The following is a 15,853-nucleotide window of genomic DNA, read 5'->3' as shown; positions in this document are numbered from 1 at the left end:
AGGGGGTCTAGTGTGGGGTCTGAATGAGATGAGAGGTCTAGTGTGGGGTCTGAATGAGATGAGGGGGTCTAGTGTGGGGTCTGAATGAGATGAGGGGTCTAGTGTGGGGTCTGAATGAGATGAGGGGGTCTAGTGTGGGGTCTGAATGAGATGAGAGGTCTAGTGTGGGGTCTGAATGAGATGAGAGGTCTAGTCTGGGGTCTGAATGAGATGTGGGGTCTAGTCTGGGGTCTGAATGAGATGAGGGGGTCTAGTGTGGGGTCTGAATGAGATGAGAGGTCTAGTGTGGGGTCTGAATGAGATGAGGGAGTCTAGTGTGGGGTCTGAATGAGATGAGAGGTCTAGTGTGGGGTCTGAATGAGATGAGGGGGTCTAGTGTGGGGTCTGAATGAGATGAGAGGTCTAGTGTGGGGTCTGAATGAGATGAGGGAGTCTAGTGTGGGGTCTGAATGAGATGTGGGGTCTAGTGTGGGGTCTGAATGAGATGAGAGGTCTAGTGTGGGGTCTGAATGAGATGAGGGGTCTAGTGTGGGGTCTGAATGAGATGAGGGGTCTAGTGTGGGGTCTGAATGAGATGAGAGGTCTAGTGTGGGGTCTGAATGAGATGAGGGGGTCTAGTGTAAGGTCTGAATGAGATGAGGGGGTCTAGTGTGGGGTCTGAATGAGATGAGGGGGTCTAGTGTGGGGTCTGAATGAGATGAGGGGTCTAGTGTGGGGTCTGAATGAGATGAGGGGGTCTAGTGTGGGGTCTGAATGAGATGAGGGGTCTAGTGTGGGGTCTGAATGAGATGAGGGGTCTAGTGTGGGGTCTGAATGAGATGAGGGGTCTAGTGTGGGGTCTGAATGAGATGAGGGGTCTAGTGTGGGGTCTGAATGAGATGAGGGGTCTAGTGTGGGGTCTGAATGAGATGAGGGGTCTAGTGTGGGGTCTGAATGAGATGAGGGGTCTAGTGTGGGGTCTGAATGAGATGAGGGGTCTAGTGTGGGGTCTGAATGAGATGAGGGGTCTAGTGTGGGGTCTGAATGAGATGAGGGGTCTAGTGTGGGGTCTGAATGAGATGAGGGGTCTAGTGTGGGGTCTGAATGAGATGTGGGGTCTAGTCTGGGGTCTGAATGAGATGAGGGGGTCTAGTGTGGGGTCTGAATGAGATGAGGGGGTCTAGTGTGGGGTCTGAATGAGATGAGGGGGTCTAGTGTGGGGTCTGAATGAGATGAGGGGGTCTAGTGTGGGGTCTGAATGAGATGAGGGGTCTAGTGTGGGGTCTGAATGAGATGTGGGGTCTAGTCTGGGGTCTGAATGAGATGAGGGGGTCTAGTGTGGGGTCTGAATGAGATGAGGGGGTCTAGTGTGGGGTCTGAATGAGATGAGGGGTCTAGTGTGGGGTCTGAATGAGATGAGGGGTCTAGTGTGGGGTCTGAATGAGATGAGGGGTCTAGTCTGGGGTCTGAATGAGATGAGGGGTCTAGTGTGGGGTCTGAATGAGATGAGGGGGTCTAGTGTGGGGTCTGAATGAGATGAGGGGACTAGTGTGGGGTCTGAATGAGATGTGGGGTCTAGTCTGGGGTCTGAATGAGATGAGGGGTCTAGTGTGGGGTCTGAATGAGATGAGGGGTCTAGTCTGGGGTCTGAATGAGATGAGGGGTCTAGTCTGGGGTCTGAATGAGATGAGGGGGTCTAGTGTGGGGTCTAAATGAGACGAGGGGTCTAGTGTGGGGTCTGAATGAGATGAGGGGGTCTAGTGTGGGGTCTGAATGAGATGAGGGAGTCTAGTCTGGGGTCTGAATGAGATGAGGGGTCTAGTCTGAATAGTGTGGGTCTGAATGAGATTAAGGGTGTGGGGTCTGAATGAGATGAGAGGTCTAGTGTGGGGTCTGAATGAGATAAGGGGTCTGAATGAGATAAGGGGTCTAGTCTGGGGTCTGAATGAGATGAGAGGTCTAGTGTGGGGTCTGAATGAGATGAGAGGTCTAGTGTGGGGTCTGAATGAGATGAGGGGGTCTAGTGTGGGGTCTGAATGAGATGAGGGGTCTAGTGTGGGGTCTGAATGAGATGAGGGGTCTAGTGTGGGGTCTGAATGAGATGAGGGGTCTAGTCTGGGGTCTGAATGAGATGAGAGGTCTAGTGTGGGGTCTGAATGAGATGAGGGGGTCTAGTGTGGGGTCTGAATGAGATGAGGGGTCTAGTGTGGGGTCTGAATGAGATGAGGGGTCTAGTGTGGGGTCTGAATGAGATGAGGGGTCTAGTCTGGGGTCTGAATGAGATGAGAGGTCTAGTGTGGGGTCTGAATGAGATAAGGGGTCTGAATGAGATAAGGGGTCTAGTCTGGGGTCTGAATGAGATGAGGGGTCTAGTCTGAATAGTGTGGGGTCTAAATGAGATTAAGGGTGTGGGGTCTGAATGAGATAAGGGGTCTAGTCTGGGGTCTGAATGAGATAAGGGGTCTAGTCTGGGGTCTGAATGAGATGAGGGGTCTAGTCTGAATAGTGTGGGGTCTGAATGAGATTAAGGGTGTGGGGTCTGAATGAGATGAGAGGTCTAGTGTGGGGTCTGAATGAGATAAGGGGTCTAGTCTGGGGTTTGAATGAGATAAGGGGTCTAGTTTGGGGTCTGAATGAGATGAGGGGTCTAGTCTGAATAGTGTGGGGTCTGAATGAGATTAAGGGTGTGGGGTTTGAATACATTTTTGGGCCCGGTCTGATTTTACCACAAAGTAGAAAGTTTGCAGAATGTTAAGAAGACGACGACATCTTTCCTGTGGGTGCTCAGCTCGGACCCTCACCACAGACCCAGGTAAGTGGTACCTTTCCTAAAACTAGTGGAGTATGGATTTGGACTATGAACCATTGTTGTAAAAAATGCACATTCAATGCTGGGAAAATGGTGCCCCTTGGATGCTCTGGGATAGGAGGGAGGGGACAATTATTTTATCTCCGTGCCAGATGTTGTTGAGCAGATTTAGAAATAAGGTGTTTGCCATTCATGTCGCTACGTGAAGCGGCTCTGGCTTGGAAGGGATGTAAAGTGATAAGTGAAGAGCCTGACATGACCTGAGAAGGTGCACCTGCCTGGCGGTCACTCTACGCCCCGACAGCCGGGTGTGAGTGACGGGTGTCAGGGTGATGCCAGCAGTCGCCTGCTCTAGACATGGACACACGTGTGCAGATGTACAGACTCCAGGAGCAGGGACCTGCGCCCCCGCTGATGGGCACCCCTCCTGCTATGGTTCCTTACTTTTCCACTATGAATTAAGGTCTTGCTTTTACTCTGCCCTGGACATACAGGATCCGGGTGATACCGGTCTTCAAGAGGATTTCTCAGATTCCATCCATACAAGTCCTGGAGTCAACCTCTTCTGACAAGTAGAAAACATTTCAATTCAGTCTCTTAATGATATCGGTGCCTGGAACACACGGCGTGACTACACGGTAATGGATGTCCGGCACAAGGACTTACTCTATACGTACAGACTAAGACGGCCACATGGCCTTTTCAGAACACTTGTGAAAGTGACGTCAGCTCCCACAAAACCAGGTTCTGCTGACCGTACTGTAGGCTGTCCGCCATCCTATAACAGGAACACATCGAGAAAAAACAAACTGCTTACATAGTATGGCGCCACCTGGTGTTCATTTACTTACATAGTATGGCGCCACCTGGTGTTCAGTTACTTACATAGTATGGCGCCACCTGGTGTTCAGTTACTTACATAGTATGGCGCCACCTGGTGTTCAGTTACTTACATAGTATGGCGCCACCTGGTGTTCAGTTACTTACATAGTATGGCGCCACCTGGTGTTCAGTTACTTACATAGTATGGCGCCACCTGGTGTTCATTTACTTACCTAGTATGGCGCCACCTGGTGTTCAGTTACTTACATAGTATGGCGCCACCTGGTGTTCATTTACTTACCTAGTATGGCGCCACCTGGTGTTCAGTTACTTACATAGTATGGCGCCACCTGGTGTTCATTTACTTACATAGTATGGCGCCACCTGGTGTTCATTTACTTACATAGTATGGCGCCACCTGGTGTTCAGTTACTTACATAGTATGGCGCCACCTGGTGTTCAGTTACTTACATAGTATGGCGCCACCTGGTGTTCAGTTACTTACATAGTATGGCGCCACCTGGTGTTCAGTTACTTACATAGTATGGCGCCACCTGGTGTTCAGTTACTTACATAGTATGGCGCCACCTGGTGTTCATTTACTTACATAGTACGGCTCCATGTGGACACACGTGCTCAGTCACCCGGCGGGCACACACGCTCAGTCACCCGGCGGGCACACACGCTCAGTCACCCGGCGGGCACACACGCTCAGTCACCCGGCGGGCACACACGCTCAGTCACCTGGCCCCACACCCAGGTCTCTCCATCTGTCCACTGCAGTACAGCCAACAGAAACCGCCTTCTGCCCTATATGTCAGGGTAGGGGGCAGAGCCCCAGCAGTACGTGGCAATATAACTGACAAGACCACTTCTGCAGGGGAAGCTGCCAGAAGAAGAAGGAGACTGATTCTATCCAGAACCTCCCACAGCAGCAAAGCTTGGCATCACCAAGGTGGAGAAGTGAGATTCTGTACCTGCTCTATCAGGACTATGAGGCTTCCACCTCTCCCATTATTCATGGCCAGAGGTCATTCAGTTTGATCTGCAGCAGGAGCCGTACACTGAGGTGCATGCAGCCAGATGAACCCCCGCTGCTCGCCTTGTGCAGGAACCGCCGGGGTCCGGTCTCCTTTACTGCTGTCTACATATAAACACAGGCACTTCACAGAGCTCAAATCTCCCTCGTAAAAGTGGATTGCCTCTAAATTCAAGTCCAACCACTTTCTCCAGAAGCCTCCGGATGTTTTGGGGTAAACTAAGCAAACGACGAGCAATAAAGAAAGGATTGCAACAATGTATCTATCTATGGTGTATGTAATACCAACACAAGCAGGACACAAGGTGATACTTTGTATTGTCAGGGATTACTGCAGTCTTAGGGTCAGTTCACACTGAGTTTTTTTACGCTGCTTTTAGAGCTTTGGAACATAAGTTTGAGGCGTAAAAATCTGCTTGGATTCAGCGGTGATTTTTTTTTTACACTTTTATTTTGAAAATTAAACTGACCCGAATACCGGGGGGCAGCCTCCTCTCACACCGGGGGGCAGCCTCCTCTCACACCGGGGGGCAGCCTCCTCTCACACCGGGGGGCAGCCTCCTCTCACACCGGGGGGCAGCCTCCTCTCACACCGGGGGGCAGCCTCCTCTCACACCGGGGGGCAGCCTCCTCTCACACCGGGGGGCAGCCTCCTCCCAGACCGGGGGGCAGCCTCCTCCCAGACCGGGGGGCAGCCTCCTCCCAGACCGGGGGGCAGCCTCCTCCCACACCGGGGGCAGCCTCCTCTCACACCGGGGGCAGCCTCCTCCCACACCGGGGGCAGCCTCCTCCCACACCGGGGGCAGCCTCCTCCCACACCAGGGGCAGCCTCCTCCCACACCAGGGGCAGCCTCCTCCCAGACCGGGGACCACCTCTCTACTAGAACCCCTTCCTTTCTGGCAGCGCCTGCCATGGTCAGTACATGGGTCACTATGTGCGCCCCTCCCCAATATACTGGTGTAAGCGCTTTATCTAAAGCCAGATGCCTCCATTATCAGCCTGCCCAGGGACTGACCCGTCTTATCACTGGATTTCGGCTGAATACAGAGGACGCTTTATGGGGCCTGATCTAATTATAAAGCCGCCATTCCTTGAAAACCCTAACATTCTTCTCCCACAGACAGAGGTCGGAGTAAATGGAGGAGAAATCTATATTTGGGGGCTTCATTTTTAACTTTTACTATTTCTATTCTCCAGATAAAGCATCAGCACAAGCCGTGTGGCCCCAGCGATAGGAGCCCGTCCTCTGCAATCATTTCTCTGACAGTTCGGGTCCTTGAGGCGCTCCCATGAAAATCATTCCAGCAGCCGACAGGTCACACGAAGCGATCAGGCTTCCCAGGGACATCAGGAGAACGATTGGCTCTACAGTGTAGAACTACAAATCCCAGGCCCGTCATGGCCACTTAGCCATACACAATGCAAATACAGACTACAGACTACCAAACAGGCAGGAAGCGCACAATCCAGCCAGACCAGAAGACTGGAGGCAACTGCCTCGAGGATCAGGCATGTTGCAGTGTAACCTGCCCAATCCCTTGCATTACTGGAAGATAAGCAGTGCAGGAAGGGGCAGCTGCTTTTCCTCACATCTCCATGGCAATACACACTCTTCCGGGGTTTGCAGCCTGCTCTTCTGCTCCGGTTGTGAGCAGGGGCCTCTGCACAAATGACAGAAGGACCCAGGCTGAAGGCCCCTTTCACACCAGCGTTTTTCTTTTTCCGTCCTAGGGGCTCAATACCAGAAAAGAACTGATCAGTTTTATCCTAATGCATTCTGAATGGAGAGCGATCCGTCCAGGATGCATCAGTTTAGTCCCTTTTACGTTTTTTTAGCCGGAGAAAATATCGCAGCATGCTACAGTTTTCTCTACGGCCAAAAATACTGAACACTTGGCAGAATGCCGGATCCGGCAGTAATATCCATTGAAATTACTGGATTAAAATTGCCGCATTGACGGATACGTTCTTCCGGTCCGCGCATGCACAGACTTTTAAATCTGTGAAAAAAATAAATACTGGATCCGTTTTTCCGGATCACACTGGAGAGATGGATCCGGTATTTCAATGTATTTGTCTGACAAATGCCATCCGTTTGCGTCTGGATTGAGTTCCGACGATGTGAAAGTAGCCTTATCCCAGTTGCACAGATGACTGCAGCATGCTCCTCCGTCAAATCCACACATGAGGTGGCGGTCTGTGCCCTGCATCCTCCACTCCTCTGTGCGCCATTACATAAAGAAAGTATATTTGGGAATGGCTGTGGTGACCGTATCCCCTCCGCACAGAGAAGCGCTGGCTGCAGTAGGTGATGTCGGGGCACGGGCGCTGCGCAGGCCCTTACAAATCCTCATCCTCGGTAGGAGCCCCTGATACAGTGCGGTCCACAGACTCAGGCCATGATCCGGTAGGTCTCTCCTCATACTGGTGTGCGGCGTCTCCATCCGGATCCGTCGTCATCCTACCAGATGCAGAATCATCCACCTGCTGCCCTTAATAATCTCCTCAGCAGCCGTGAAGTCGGCTCCTTGTGATGTCACCTAAAAGCAACATTTGCAAAAAAAAAAAAAAGGAAAATATAAAAACTATACAATAAAAAAAAAAAAGGAAAATCCAAAAATGTGCAGTGAATCTTCTCCCATAGGAGGCTGTGGAGGAGGGATCCCGAGCTGCACAGCAGTGACCGCGGCTCAGAGTAATGACAGGGAGAGATGTGACAGGGCATGGGAGGCAGAAAGCTGGCTTTACCTGTACGTCTGGTTGTTACAATGTAAAGCAAACACAAGTTGTATTACAACCCACACACCTCACGTCAGGACCAGACAGCTTCTGTGCCGCCTGTCACACAATGTAAGATGAACTACAACTCCAAGCATGGTGGCAGGAAACAAGAGCTCATACACATCCCTACTGTGGACTCATTGTACAGCACCTATAGACCTCCCCGGGCCGTACTGTATAGAGTCCATCCAGAGGAGGGTGCCATGAGATGGTACGTGTAGTGTCTGAGAGGGGAGCCATGAGATGGTACGTGTAGTGTCTGAGAGGGGAGCCATGAGATGGTACGTGTAGTGCCTGAGAGGGGAGCCATGAGATGGTACGTGTAGTGCCTGAGAGGGGAGCCATGAGATGGTACGTGTAGTGCCTGAGAGGGGAGCCATGAGATGGTACGTGTAGTGTCTGAGAGGAGCCATGAGATGGTACATGTAGTGTCTGAGAGGGGAGCCATGAGATGGTACGTGTAGTGCCTGAGAGGGGAGCCATGAGATGGTACGTGTAGTGTCTGAGAGGAGCCATGAGATGGTACGTGTAGTGTCTGAGAGGGGAGCCATGAGATGGTACGTGTAGTGTCTGAGAGGGGAGCCATGAGATGGTACGTGTAGTGCCTGAGAGGGGAGCCATGAGATGGTACGTGTAGTGCCTGAGAGGGGAGCCATGAGATGGTACGTGTAGTGCCTGAGAGGGGAGCCATGAGATGGTACGTGTAGTGCCTGAGAGGGGAGCCATGAGATGGTACGTGTAGTGTCTGAGAGGAGCCATGAGATGGTACGTGTAGTGTCTGAGAGGGGAGCCATGAGATGGTACGTGTAGTGTCTGAGAGGGGAGCCATGAGATGGTACGTGTAGTGTCTGAGAGGAGCCATGAGATGGTACGTGTAGTGCCTGAGAGGGGAGCCATGAGATGGTACGTGTAGTGCCTGAGAGGAGCCATGAGATGGTACGTGTAGTGTCTGAGAGGAGCCATGAGATGGTACGTGTAGTGTCTGAGAGGGGAGCCATGAGATGGTACGTGTAGTGCCCGAGAGGGGAGCCATGAGATGGTACGTGTAGTGCCCGAGAGGGGAGCCATGAGATGGTACGTGTAGTGCCTGAGAGGGGAGCCATGAGATGGTACGTGTAGTGTCTGAGAGGAGCCATGAGATGGTACGTGTAGTGTCTGAGAGGAGCCATGAGATGGTACGTGTAGTGTCTGAGAGGAGCCATGAGATGGTACGTGTAGTGCCTGAGAGGGGAGCCATGAGATGGTACGTGTAGTGTCTGAGAGGGGAGCCATGAGATGGTACGTGTAGTGCCTGAGAGGGGAGCCATGAGATGGTACGTGTAGTGCCTGAGAGGGGAGCCATGAGATGGTACGTGTAGTGTCTGAGAGGAGCCATGAGATGGTACGTGTAGTGCCTGAGAGGGGCGCCATGAGATGGTACGTGTAGTGCCTGAGAGGGGAGCCATGAGATGGTACGTGTAGTGCCCGAGGGGAGCCATGAGATGGTACATGTAGTGCCTGAGAGGGGAGCCATGAGATGGTACATGTAGTGCCTGAGAGGGGAGCCATGAGATGGTACATGTAGTGTCTGAGAGGGGAGCCATGAGATGGTACATGTAGTGTCTGAGAGGGGAGCCATGAGATGGTACGTGTAGTGCCTGAGAGGGGAGCCATGAGATGGTACGTGTAGTGTCTGAGAGGGGAGCCATGAGATGGTACGTGTAGTGCCTGAGAGGGGAGCCATGAGATGGTACGTGTAGTGCCTGAGAGGGGAGCCATGAGATGGTACGTGTAGTGTCTGAGAGGGGAGCCATGAGATGGTACGTGTAGTGTCTGAGAGGAGCCATGAGATGGTACGTGTAGTGCCTGAGAGGGGCGCCATGAGATGGTACGTGTAGTGCCTGAGAGGGGCGCCATGAGATGGTACGTGTAGTGCCTGAGAGGGGAGCCATGAGATGGTACGTGTAGTGCCTGAGAGAGGAGCCATGAGATGGTACGTGTAGTGTCTGAGAGGAGCCATGAGATGGTACGTGTAGTGCCTGAGAGGGGAGCCATGAGATGGTACGTGTAGTGCCTGAGAGGGGAGCCATGAGATGGTACATGTAGTGTCTGAGAGGGGAGCCATGAGATGGTACGTGTAGTGCCTGAGAGAGGAGCCATGAGATGGTACGTGTAGTGTCTGAGAGGGGAGCCCTGAGATGGTACGTGTAGTGCCTGAGAGGGGCGCCGGCCTCTCCATAACTTTGGCGTATCCAGCCCAGTTCTAAACGTAAGAGCTTCCTCGCTGTCTTACATATAGTCCATAATACAGGCGTAACAAATGGTAAATTAGAGGGGCCTGCCGGCGCGCCGCTTCCCCTCCCACTTCTTTACACCTGGCGTGAGTGGGGTGAAGTCGCAGATAGTGGCGCAACTAACTGCTGCGCCGCCATCTGGGCCTGAAATACGCCTTGCGTAGGTGCATTTCAGGATAATAACGGAGCCCCTGATAATGCAGATTGGTGGGGATCACCCAGCACGTCGGGGGAGGCCCGCGGAGAAGGGCACCTGCTCCACTGCAGGTCTATAAATCCGTGCGACAAGCCCCGGCACTTCGTGTTTACACGGAACTCTGCTAGTCATGACGAATGCTGGAGAATCGTGGGAACGCACTTTGTGGAGGAACCAGGAGCAGGCTGAGACCTGAAGTCGTCTTAATCCAGTTTCTGGTGATGCAACAGAAAACAATGATTCCTGGGTTATTTACTGTGATCCCTGGCAGGAGAGGAACGAAAAGAGCCCGGACCACCCCGCGCCCCCTCTGCAGACAACCCCACCGACAGGAGAGCCGCCAAAGGCCAATTACCTGCAGCTTACATGATCACAACTCCCATCATACACTGCTGGAAGGTGGACGTGCTTTTGATTCTGACGTTTTTAGCCGAATTCAATGACATTGAGTCCTTTATATCCTGGGCCACCACCAGCGAGATGTCCGCCATGGTGGGTCAGGGTCTATGGGGCAGCCACAAGCACTGCGTCCGCCTGCAGATATTACTCATGGGGCTGCGCCTAGCATTTGATGTAAAATATCTGAAATTTGGCATTTCTGGCGCATAAAGTCACATCAAGTCATAGACCTGTCAATGGAGCGAGAGCTGCTCAGCGAGGGGCGTGGCATAGCAGAAAGGGGCGTGGCTTGGCAGGAGGAAGGGCTTAAGGACGACGTACGCCAAAATTTAGGTGCACATTCAGCCGACCTCTAGTTATTGTGAAGTTAGACGATGGTGCCCAGCCATGCCGCATCTTACATTTCACATACAGAACAAAGTCATCTCGAGTTACTCCAGTCACATCCGAAGCTGCAGGAGCACACACATCCCCGACACCCCCAAAATACAGAGCTTCCACCAGGCGGCATGCGTTTAGTGTGGAGCTGTCATATACGCTGTCTCAGCAGAACTGTGACCGCAGCTCTGGATGTGACTGGAGTATGTTCCGTTCACCCATGGAAGCATCATGACATCATCCAGCGCCAGGACTAAGCCTGCAGTTCACGGAGTCTGTTTCTGGCCGACCAGGATTTGGCAGGGTCACGTTCTGTGATAACGACGCCTATCGCGGGCAAACACAGATAAGCGGCAGACGGCAAATAGACATTTTGTTTCTAAAATGATAATAGAAATCGCACAATAAAGTCTTTGAAATGATTTGAGAAATAAGGAGCCTGGGAACCTCCGCTCAACGTGCCGGCCATAGACACAGCGATCTGCAAAACTACTACTCCCAGCAGACCCCAATAGCCACAGGCAGTCAAGACAAAGCTGTTACGTGTGTGGCCCCAAGTAATGAGGGGCCACTCAGACTGGCCCCAACACCCTCCACATAGGCAGGGGTTAACCCGCCCGTCATCTACAGATCTCCTCCATCCATGTTGAGGTGACAGTCGGGTTCCTGGGTAGATGCCGCCCTTTCCCAGGGAAGTTGGCAGCTCGTCCGCCCAAGGTCAAGAGCAGAGAAGGTCTTGGAGCTGCTGCTCCGCTTCCCCCGCGGTGCGGAGTCGGTTCCTTGGGAAAGAGAAAGGGTTTTCCAGCGAGGTGAAGGTTTCGCCAGATTCCCACAGAAGAATGTGATTTGGATGTAAAAGCCAAGATCTCGAGATGCAGGTCCGGGACATCTCTGCTGTCGCCCGGCCGCTTCATGAGGGCGAGCCGACGCCACGTCCACCACAGGCACAGCTGCGCCCCCTCCGTGCTCAGGACCCCACTCTTAGAAATCGGATTTCTCTCACAGTTTATTTCAGTGCATTTTCTATAAATACTCACGAAGGAAAAAGCCATAAATCTACGGGAAGTGACTTCAGCTCCATGTATCACAATGGATGGGTGAGCGGAGGCAGAATACTGACTGAAGGGCACCAAATACTGGTCCTCCACCTCCGGCATATACCCACCTATAGGGAGGCATTACACAATGGATGGGTGAGCGGAGGCAGAATACTGACTGGAGGGCACCAAATACTGGTCCTCCACCTCTGGCATATACACACCTGTAGGGAGGCATTACACAATGGATGGGTGAGCGGAGGCAGAATACTGACTGGAGGGCACACAATACTGGTCCTCCACCTCTGGCATATACACACCTGTAGGGAGGCCGGAGGGGAGGCATTACACAATGGATGGGTGAGCGGAGGCAGAATACTGACTGGGGGGCACCAAATACTGGTCCTCCACCTCTGGCATATACACACCTGTAGGGAGGCCGGAGGGGAGGCATTACACAATGGATGGGTGAGCGGAGGCAGAATACTGACTGGAGGGCACCAAATACTGGTCCTCCACCTCCGGCATATACCCACCTATAGGGAGGCATTACACAATGGATGGGTGAGCGGAGGCAGAATACTGACTGAAGGGCACCAAATACTGGTCCTCCACCTCCGGCATATACCCACCTATAGGGAGGCATTACACAATGGATGGGTGAGCGGAGGCAGAATACTGACTGGAGGGCACCAAATACTGGTCCTCCACCTCTGGCATATACACACCTGTAGGGAGGCATTACACAATGGATGGGTGAGCGGAGGCAGAATACTAACTGGGGGGCACCAAATACTGGTCCTCCACCTCTGGCATATACACACCTGTAGGGAGGCATTACACAATGGATGGGTGAGCGGAGGCAGAATACTGACTGGAGGGCACCAAATACTGGTCCTCCACCTCCGGCATATACCCACCTATAGGGAGGCATTACACAATGGATGGGTGAGCGGAGGCAGAATACTGACTGGAGGGCACCAAATACTGGTCCTCCACCTCCGGCATATACCCACCTGTAGGGAGGCATTACACAATGGATGGGTGAGCGGAGGCAGAATACTGACTGGAGGGCACCAAATACTGGTCCTCCACCTCCGGCATATACACACCTGTAGGGAGGCATTACACAATGGATGGGTGAGCGGAGGCAGAATACTGACTGGAGGGCACACAATACTGGTCCTCCACCTCCGGCATATACACACTTGTAGGGAGGCATTACACAATGGATGGGTGAGCGGAGGCAGAATACTGACTGGAGGGCACCAAATACTGGTCCTCCACCTCCGGCATATACCGACCTATAGGGAGGCATTACACAATGGATGGGTGAGCGGAGGCAGAATACTGACTGGAGGGCACCAAATACTGGTCCTCCACCTCTGGCATATACCCACCTATAGGGAGGCATTACACAATGGATGGGTGAGCGGAGGCAGAATACTGACTGGAGGGCACCAAATACTGGTCCTCCACCTCCGGCATATACACACCTGTAGGGAGGCATTACACAATGGATGGGTGAGCGGAGGCAGAATACTGACTGGAGGGCACCAAATACTGGTCCTCCACCTCTGGCATATACCCACCTGTAGGGAGGCATTACACAATGGATGGGTGAGCGGAGGCAGAATACTGACTGGAGGGCACCAAATACTGGTCCTCCACCTCCGGCATATACACACCTGTAGGGAGGCATTACACAATGGATGGGTGAGCGGAGGCAGAATACTGACTGGAGGGCACCAAATACTGGTCCTCCACCTCTGGCATATACCCACCTGTAGGGAGGCATTACACAATGGATGGGTGAGCGGAGGCAGAATACTGACTGGAGGGCACCAAATACTGGTCCTCCACCTCTGGCATATACCCACCTGTAGGGAGGCATTACACAATGGATAGGTGAGCGGAGGCAGAATACTGACTGGAGGGCACCAAATACTGGTCCTCCACCTCCGGCATATACACACCTGTAGGGAGGCATTACACAATGGATGGGTGAGCGGAGGCAGAATACTGACTGGAGGGCACCAAATACTGGTCCTCCACCTCTGGCATATACACACCTGTAGGGAGGCATTACACAATGGATGGGTGAGCGGAGGCAGAATACTGACTGGGGGGCACCAAATACTGGTCCTCCACCTCTGGCATATACACACCTGTAGGGAGGCATTACACAATGGATGGGTGAGCGGAGGCAGAATACTGACTGGAGGGCACCAAATACTGGTCCTCCACCTCTGGCATATACCCACCTGTAGGGAGGCATTACACAATGGATGGGTGAGCGGAGGCAGAATACTGACTGGGGGGCACCAAATACTGGTCCTCCACCTCTGGCATATACACACCTGTAGGGAGGCATTACACAATGGATGGGTGAGCGGAGGCAGAATACTGACTGGAGGGCACCAAATACTGGTCCTCCACCTCTGGCATATACACACCTGTAGGGAGGCCGGAGGGGGTGCAGATACTAGGGGCGGGGGGGGAATCATTACACAATGAGGATTATGACTCCCTAATAAAACAATCAGCTTAAAAGGTACTTCCCTGGACAGCAGCTGTTCGGTGGCTATGTCACCCCACACTTGGGTAGTAGCGATGCCGCCGATTACTGCATTACACGGACTGGGGTCTACAGACGTCGGGTCAGCTGGAGCAGCAGTCAGTCACACATCACAGATGACCATGGTAAGGGTCCATTCCCATGGCTCTAAGTGTATCAGCCGCGTTTCTGGAAACACATGGCCAGCCCTATGACAGAAATGCCTATTCTTCTCTTTTTGCGGGGCCACGGAATAGAGCTACGGATGTGGACAGAAATGAATGGGTCCGCACATGTTCCTTAAGATTGCAGAACGGATGCAGACCCCCCAGAAATACGGTCGTGTGAGTGTACCCTAATGTGTACCAGGGCCTAGAATGTCACAGGATAGAAGGGTGGAGTTGGACTTCCACATGTCCGATCCCTCGGGGGACGATCTGTCAGTGGCCTGCCCCCTATTGCCCACCAGACAGTTGACAATGACATGCTGCAAAATAAAAATCTGGAGGCCGAATGATCCTTTGTCCAGCGGGTTTGTAATGCACATGGCCGCCTTACCGGTCCTCCATTGGGGGCTGCCCTGTATTGCAGGAAGGATTTGGGAAGTAGACAATGTCTTTGCAATTTGAGCTCCAGAGCAAGTCTGGGAAGCATGGTGTGAACCTGGCCTCACTGAGCAACGCTCTGCACCTGTGAAACCCCTGCTGCAGGGCACCGCCATCGGCAGACGTTAGGAAAGCAGTCCTGACAGCGAGGCGGAGGGGCGAGGACTGGAGCCACCTGCAATTACCACTCAGATAATTACCGCCTCGTGCCTGAAAATATTCATCGTTGCAGGTTAATATCTTTGAGAACAATGCCCATCGTTATCTGCGCGGCGGTAACCTCCCTCACCTAAAAACACCGCCTCGGGGGAGAGTCTCTAGTAGGGAAGGTGACGGGAAAATCTTCAGAAAGACAAAGAGTCCTTTCTGCCCCTGAGATTCTGCATTTGGGGGGGGGGCAGCTCGGATGAAACCACGCTACAGTCGGGCCATACACCAGGAGGCCATCGCAGGGCCGCTGGATGGGAAAGCATAGCAAACAGCGCACGTAAAGGGCGACAAATGCCTCGCTATGCCAATACAGGGTCACACCCCAGGCAATGTTCCCAATGGACCTCGCTGAAGGCTCAGATGTAAGCGCGTGTTCACACTTCTGGCACACATGAAACATACCTGCAGGGCCCCATGTACCTGATCCTTATGATGTAGGGCACTGCCGTACCCTGCAATGTGAGATGCCATGGACCATAATGTGGGCAACAAACAGGCTACGGGATCCAGTAAGGGTGCGGGGACAGAGCTCCCGGGGGACTGTCGGGACTCATGGGACAGGCTCAGGCGGCTGCACACGTCGTGGCCTCCCCGCAGCTTCTCAATCTCGCCTCGTGTCTGACTGAAGCGTGCGGGCACAAAAGAGGCAGCGAGCCAGACGCCGGGTCACAGGCAGAGAAGGCTGAAGGCTCCCGGCGAGTCCAGGAGAGGACATGCTGGTGGACAGGACGCGGAGCTCGCCCTGCACCCGGAGCAGAAAACATGGG

General features: G+C 53.0%; 1 long non-coding RNA gene across 1 annotated transcript in view; it reads right to left on the bottom strand.

Annotated features, from left to right (window-relative positions):
- The window catches only part of LOC120977748, an 84,390-nt gene extending 68,779 nt beyond the window's left edge, over positions 1 to 15,611 (bottom strand). The window contains exon 1 of the long non-coding RNA XR_005773951.1: positions 15,507 to 15,611. This is a non-coding gene — a long non-coding RNA (uncharacterized LOC120977748). The remainder of the gene's footprint in view (positions 1 to 15,506) is intronic.
- Between the last annotated feature and the right edge of the window lie 242 nt (positions 15,612 to 15,853).

The sequence above is a fragment of the Bufo bufo genome, chromosome 8 (assembly GCF_905171765.1).
Source record: "Bufo bufo chromosome 8, aBufBuf1.1, whole genome shotgun sequence".
In the NCBI taxonomy this organism is placed as follows: domain Eukaryota; kingdom Metazoa; phylum Chordata; class Amphibia; order Anura; family Bufonidae; genus Bufo; species Bufo bufo.
Note: the sequence above shows the minus strand (reverse complement) of the source record. Positions and strands in the feature narration are given on the sequence as shown.